We start from the raw sequence: 8,496 nt of genomic DNA on the forward strand, positions 1-8,496 counted from the left end.
TTGTTAACCAATGTCATAAAACAATATGTGTACTACTGTTTCATGAGAACCTATTTGTTCTGTAAGCCTTCACCTGAAGTACAAAAAAATAAATAAATAAAAAAGTCCAGCAGGGTTTTGAGTGAAACCTGAAAAGTTTATTTTAAAATGTCTATGGAAGAGCAAAGCGCCTACTAGAATAGCCAAGGCACTTCTAAAGATCAAGTACAAGGAGGATAGGTTTGCCCCACCAGACATAAAGAATTATTATAAAGCTATAGTAATTAAGACAGTATGACATTAGTACAAGGGTAATCATAGGGATTTTTTTTTTCCCATTATCTTTAAAGTACTTTATCTTGGAATACCTAGGAGGGCTTATACCAGGAATTATCTTTTATAGAATATTCACAAACCTAATAACCCATGAATTCTACCTCTAAATATAGGTTGACATAACTTTTGCAAATCAACGTGAAGAGACATATGCAAGGATGCTCATAGGACCAATGTCCACACCGGCATTGATTATCCATTGAAGGGAGAGTGGATAAATCACCTGTGGGTGAGCTAGGACCAACACAAGTACATGTAATCGCTAAAAACAGAACAGCAAACAATGTGAATTATTACTAAAATTGTTTTGCAACATATCCACATCAATAAGTTTTACCACAGTAATCTGATACAGAAAATATATTTACCATACTTCATGTCAAACAAAAAACTTTCACAAAATACATTTAATTTGAATAAAAGAAATAGAACATTTAAAAATACCTCTTATGTAAAATTTTAAAATCCAACTTATGAATCAAAATAGATACACATATACATTATGAAAGCTATATAATATCCAATGACATTAAACAAGCATATAAAAATAAAATACTGTGCAATATCTTTGTAATCTAGCAAGATTGCTTTTAAACTAAAATCTGAAATGGCTTTTTTTTTTTTTTTTTTACCGTAGAAGTCAACTTTATTTTCATAGGCCATCAGAGTTTTCAGAGAAGTTTTAAAATATTCTTTAAACTTTTGTTGTGTGACCCAAAAAAAACAAATAACCCTCCCTACCCCCACTCCAAGCAAGCAAGAGCCAAAGAAAAACAATGCAAATACACAGCAATATGCCTCTTAGTTCAGCTTTCATTTCTTGGAATTAGCAAATTATAAATAATTGCAAACACAATTCCAAAAATTGATCCAAATACTCATTGCTGTCGAGTCGATTCTGACTCATAACAACCCTAGAGGACAAAGGAGAATTGCCCCATAGGGTTTCCAAGGCTGTAAATCTTTATGTAAGCAGACTGCCATATCTTTCTCCTGCAGAGTGGCTGTTGAGTTCGAACCGCCAACCTTTCGGTTAGCAGCTGAGTGCTTAACCACCAGGCCACTGGGGCCCCTTAAATTAGTAATATAAGGTTAATAACAAGACTGTATATTAAAATGACTCCAAAAGGAAAAGTCAGATTTGATAATGGACTTGCTCTGGGCCATGCCTGCAATAAGGTCAATGGGCCCTTTTGAACAAACAAATGAACAATAATATACCAATTAAATAACTATGAAGTGCTTTACTACTAACTGAAAGGTTGGGGGTTCAAATTCACCCAGAGATACCTCAGATGAAAGGTATGGTGATCTGCTTCCAAAAGGTCACAGCCTTGAAAACCCTACGGAGTGCAGATCTACTCTGGGGGTCACCAAGTCATAATGGACTCGAGGGCAACTGGTTTTCTGGTCAGTGTAGCTATAGTCTAACGTTGTACCTTGGAGAGAATGAAGCAAATATGTATAATAGATCCAGCATAGCATACCTGAAAAGTACCTAAAAAAACTATTTCACATCATGAAAATCTTTTATTCGTGAATTCTAAATTGATAAATTCTACTTGTCTTAATTCCCTCTTATGGTTTAGAGAAATAAGTATTTTACTGCATGTTCAAATTACTGTTTCAGAGCAAAAAAGTTGGGAGCTACTCCTACAATCAGATACATATACAAAAAAAATTACTGCACATTTAATGTTCTATATTCCAATTGGACCAAAGAATGTATTATCCTAATCTAAATAAACCATGTATACTTACCAAGCATCATGCTTAAACAGAATATATCAGCTTTAGACTTCTTCTAGCAAAGAAAACCCCAAGGATTATGTAGAAATTTGACTTTTAAATATTCTGATTTTTATGCAATTTATCCACAGGGCAAAATTCTTCTTATTCCCTCTATATTCTCAAAGCCTCAATGAGCTCTGCACTTAACCTACACGATGAGACCTTGAGCTATATGGTTTCTAGAGAAAATTTCCAATTAACGAGTAAAAAATAATAGGTGGAGAAGGGGGAGGAACTAAGTAATAAGATTCCAGAAAACTAAAATGGAAGTTAGTAGTCTGTTTCTCTGTCTTTGTGATCCACTTTTGACAAAATAATAGAACACTCTCTACTATAACACCTGAAACAGAAACGCTAAGGATAGGCTATTTTAATTTGGAGGGTAAAGGAGAGCTCGTAGGGCTTTTATCTGTTTGGATAGCCTCTGAAGAAAGGAATAAGAAATCTGAATTTCAAGTAAGGTCACACAGTGTCTGACCCCACGTTCAGATCTGCAATCTTTACCAGGCTATACTAATTCCAAACAGGCCCTTGACAAGCCCTCTAATTCTATTTAAATATACAAATCTCTACCATCATTCCATCTCTCACCACCTTTTTAATTAAAGAGAGGAAAATAAATACAAACCAAAGGGCAAATGTGAAACAGGTTCAACAACTGGTCACAAAACAATGTAGAATATTTTGAACTGTTATCTTTTCTAGATATTATTCTGTTCATTTGGTCAGGCATATATGACACCAATGACAGTGGACGAAACTGTCATAACAAGACCATCACTACTTAGCGTGTCATTCTGTACCAGCTTTCCTTAGTTAAACAGAATCACCACGTGTGTACGGTGCAGGGGGTAGTGAGGAAAGACATCCTGTACAAATTTTGGTAAAGAAGAAAGATCTCTCAGAAGGAAGAATGTACAGAGGTAATTAAAGCTTCGGGAAAGTGTGCTCAGAATAAAAACCAAAGGACTGGCGTTAGTCAGGTAAAGAGAAAATTGAACAGCAACTTATTAACACATTCTCTTAAGTATTACAGCAATTACATGTTATTTACTTACTTACCATCTCTAAAACAAATACAAGATAAGATTTTAAGTGAGGAAAGCTCACTTAAAGTACAAAAGATAAATGACGGTAGGAAAGATAAGATCAAGACATAGGTAAGCTGGTACACAAAATGTAGGCCAGAAGGTTTATATACTTGTTGGAGGAGGGTCACAAATTGTGCTCTGAGATTTCCAGATATTAAAAGGCAACATGTCTGGTCACTGTTCATAAAGAGCAGAAGATCGAAACAAACCAGTTCAAAAGAAGAACAACTATATCTGTTACTGAGACATGATCTCTCTCTCCCCCTCTCTCCTCCCCGCCCCCCGCACTATGCAATGTATTACACAATACCCTCAACCACCTCCCTGCATAAGCTACCATACAAGCTTTACAACAAGCTTTATAAGACTATGTTTTAGAAGCTTCTTTAATGTAGGTTAATGTCTTCACCGAGAACCAGGATTATTTAACAGTACTCATCCCCACTGAAAATAAAACACCACCATCTGCAAAGGTAGACACACACACACCCCCCACATACTGTACGTTAAGGTATTAGATTAAGAATATGAGTGAACATTCATTCAGAAACCAGAGGTATTGTGGAATGGTGGAACGTGCTTTTTGAAAATTTTATCTATTTATAGAAGATTTAAGGTAAACACCATCCACCAAAAGCATTAAAACAGTTTGGCCAATAAACTAGTTTTCTGTGAAGCCAGTCTCTATATTCACTTCCATCTTATTGATGGAATAAGTCATAAATAGAGTCAGAAATATAAATAAATCTCTCAAGATGACTTTCAAGTCAATAGTCCAGCTTGACTATAATTCTATTCAGTTCAGTGCAACCCAACAGCTATTTGTTGTGTGCCTATGAGGTAGATGCTGCAGGGAATTCAGAAATGAATGGCAACCTCAAGAATTTGTGATCTAATGTTGTTGTTGTTATAAAGTGCCGTTGAGTCGGTTCTGACTCATAGCGACCCTATGTACCACAGAACAAAGCACTGCCTGGTCCTGCACCATGCCCATAATCGTTGCTATGCTTCAGTCCATCATTGCAGCCACTGCAAATGGATGCAGTCAATTCATCTCATTGAGGGTCTTCCTCTTTTTCGCTGATCCTCTACTTTACTAAGAATGATGTCCTTCTCCAGGGACTGATCTCTCCTGACAACATGTCCAAAGTATAAGACATAGTCTCGTCACCCTTGCTTCCAAGGAGCATTCTGGTTGTACTTCTTCCAAGACAGATTTTTTCGTTCTTTTGGCAGTCTATGATATATTTGATACTCTCCGCCAATACCACAATTCAAAGGCGTCAATTCTTCTTTGGTCTTCCTTTATTCATTGTCCAGCTTTCGCATGCATATGATGCCACTGAAAATACCATGGCTTGGGTCAGGGACACCTTAGTCTTCAAGGTGACATCTTTGCTTTTCAACACTTTAAAGAGGTCTTTTGCAGATGATTTGCCCAATGCAATGCAGCCTTTGATTTCTTGACTGCTGCTTCCATGGGTGTTGACTGTGGATCCAAGTAAAATGAAATCCTTGGCAACTTCAATCTTTTCTCCGTCTATCATGATGTTGCTTATTGGTCCAGTTGTGAGGATTTTTGTTATCTTTATGTTGAGGTATAATCCATACTGAAGGCTGTGGTCTTTGATCTTCATCAGGTGGTCTAATAGAATACAGGGTATGCAGAAATGGAAAAAAAATCCTAACAATATTAAAGAGTCAAGTGCTTTCCTTTAAAAAGGCATAAACAGATCTAAGACATCACATCCTTTGGTGAGGGGTATCACTTGAGCTAAGCCTGTAAGAATAAGTGGAGATGGATAGATGAAGATGGAATTAGGGAAGAAAGAGCAGGAGGAATGGTAAATACATGGTACAAACGCAGGGAACATCAAGGTCCTCGTTTGGTTACAGTAAGAAGCATGCAATGGTGTTAGAGGTGAGAAAATGGGTTGAGGTAAAGGTTTGAACGCCACAGTGAAAAGACTGTATTTAATGTGGTAGGAAAATGGCTAAAAGGAGCCCTGGTGGTGCAGTGGTTTAAGCACTCAGCTACTAACCAAAGATCAGCAGTTCAAACACATCAGCAGCTCCACGAGACGAAGACCTGGGAATCTTCTGTAAAGACTACAGCCTAGAAAATCCTATAGAGCAATTCTACTCGGTCCTATAGAGTTGCTATGGGTCAGAATCAACTCGATGGCACACAATAACAACAACAGGGAAATGGATGAAGACTTCGTATCTCATGATCACAACTGTTGGTAAATCCATTCATCTTTAAAAACATTGTTTCTGCCATAGAAAATATCTCTTAGAAAGTAAACTGCGACAAAACTAATTGAAAAAATACGTATTTTCTAAATCTCTACATGAGAGTACCTGATTCTTGTAGGAAAAAAACCTGTTTCTTCCATTACCAAGTGACACTTTAGCACATTCTTCCTGTTAAAAGAGTCTGTTTCTGAAGATTACATTTAGCAAAAGTGCAAACTGTACTAACTATAACAATTCTAAACCTTTGGGCAGACATCCATGAACTAAAAATCTTATCTCTGATATAAATTTTCTAGATTACACTATGTCTCAGTCCACACTTACTCAACTTCAGGCTTCAACTGTTATCTATTCACTAAAGGAAAAACACTCTTGGATCTCCTATTTTTTAAATTTTTTATGCAGTCAAAAGCATACGCTGAGTGATAAAAACAATTAACCTGTCATTTGTCCGATAATTTGATCCATGTACATGGTAGTATAGTGGTTAAGAGCTCAGCTGCTAACCAAAAGGTCGGCAGTTCAGATCCACCAGCCGCTCCTTGGAAACTCTCTGGGGCAGTTCTACTCTGTCCTGTAGGGTCACTATGAGTGGGAATGGACTTGATCACAAAGTGTTATGTACATTTTATAGGGAATATTCAAGTGAATTAACCTATAATCCTTTGCTCTAGGTATACATGCAAAGAGCTAGAAACCTTACAACAGAGGCGCCCTCAGAACAAAACATCACAAGTTAGATATTTCAAGGTAAGATTTTTGACTCCAATGAAAGTAGAAAATAACAAAAATATCTAGCCAGAGAAGGAACAACTAAAATAAGCATAAATTATCTGCTACATAATGACATAAACTATTTGTATGTAGACTATCCAAAAAAAACCAAACCCTCGGCCTCGAGTCAATTCCAACTCACGGCGACCCCACAGGGTTTCCGAGGCTGTAAATCTCTACCAAAGCAAACTGCTACATCTTTCCCCAGCACAGCCACTGGTGGTTACCTACCAATTGCTTTAACCACTATGCCACCAGGGTTCCTTATGTAGACTATAAAAGGCCAGACCAAACCCTTTGCCATGGAGTCAATCCTGACTCATAGCGACCCTACAGGACAGAGTAGAACTGCCCTATACGGTTTCCAAGGCTGTAATCTTCCTGGAAGCAGATTGCCACATCTTTCTCCCACGTAGCAGCTGGTGGGTTTCAACGGCTGACCTTTTGGTTAGCAGCCAAGTACTTAAGCACTAGCCACCAGGGTTCCTTTTTATAGTGATATTAGAAAGTTTAAAAAGTGAAAATTCCCTGGGGTCCTCATTATTTTTGCTCTCTATATAGGGTTGCTAACTGGATGGTAACAGGTTTGGTTTTACATAATGGTAATGAATTTCATGTTGCATTAAGTCACATTTAGCCAGGCCAAAATTTAACTACATATTTTAGGCCTTTTTTCATCATTTACATTTTAGAATTCTTTAAGACATTAAAACATCTTTAGCCACATATATTGTTACTAAACTGTTTTACAATCAACTAAGGTTACAAGGGAGCCCTGGTGACACAGTGGTTAAGAGTTCGGCTGCTAACCAAAAGGTTGGCAGTTCAAATCTACCAGTCACTGCAAATGAAGATATTTGTTTTTTTCCACTGGATTTATTTCACTACAAAAGTGTATTCAAAGTATGAGTCTGAGGAGATGCTATATAAATGTTGAATGAGTGAATACTTGGTTAATTTCAATAAAAACTAAAAATATAATGAACTATGATGATTGTAAATTTCCACCCATTTATAAATATCAAGCTGAAAGAGCAAAAAATATTCCATATATAGGTAAAACAAAATATTGTGGATCATTAATCTGAGATTTGGGGAAGAGTGGGAAGAAAAAACTAGCAGTTTCTCTGCCCTCTGGTGGCAATGAAATTAACTACAGCATTTACTAAAGTAATGCATAATACAACGTCCGTTATGAAATCAGATTTATTTTTCTTTGCCAAAATGTCTGTAACAAAAATCCTGATTGCTACATGTCAAATTTCAAGACTGTTGACTTTTAAATAACGTCCTGTATTGAACTTTCAGACAGACTATTTTACAAAGAAAGCTGTAATTTATCTTCCATTTCACCTTGCTGTATTTTATACATGCAGTAGGTTAACCATTTAATTCCAAGATTTTTTTTTTCATAAAACTACATGTAGACTTATGTCCCGGAAAGATGGTGCTTTGGTTTGTAATAAAGCCTCCAAAAATTTGCCAAGACGTTTAAAACTCTTCTTTTTTTATTCAATGCTACATATGGGTTTCTCCAGCTATTTTCCACCAGAACTATTGGCTTTATTTAAAATACCAGTACATTTATGCTGAATAAATTAGGCATTTGTATTTTTAATTATCTGGCCAATCTTAGAATGGAATGAATTACATCTTCAATCTGGGAACTTAGAATAGCAGATTTATACTATATATATATGTACGTATGTATATGTACATATATATACACATATATTCCTTTCTTGGTAATATAATAATAATTTAAAAATTCAGAAAAAATAACAAACATTTACTGACCTTTCTTTTTTTTACTGTAAATCCATTATTTATTTCTAGTGCCAAAGAAGTTTTCAAATAAACAACTCGGGATGCATTTTGACACACATACACCTCTCTAATCTCCTTTGTGATGAAGTAAATTGATTTCCTTAGTATTTATTTATCCCATGAATATGCCCCTGCAACTTACTGTTGCACTGTCTTAATAAATGCATTGTATCCTGGACTGGTAAAATTATTTTTTTAACCGATGAAATATATCAGAGAAATGAACAGGGGTATAATCTGTTGGCATAAATAATAACTAGTCAAAAATAATTATAACCGCAGACAAATCAACAAGGAAATGTGCATTTTATTCTCAGCTTTAAAAGTGTTGCCCTCTCTCCCTCCCCCTCCACAAACACACCTCTGAATCCTGAATATGCGAGTGCAGAGTCAGCATCTGTGCTTTCTCTAAGAATTTAAACCAGGGACAGACGTAGTG

This window comes from Trichechus manatus, unplaced genomic scaffold, assembly GCF_000243295.1.
Source record: "Trichechus manatus latirostris isolate Lorelei unplaced genomic scaffold, TriManLat1.0 scaffold00075, whole genome shotgun sequence".
NCBI lineage: Eukaryota > Metazoa > Chordata > Mammalia > Sirenia > Trichechidae > Trichechus > Trichechus manatus.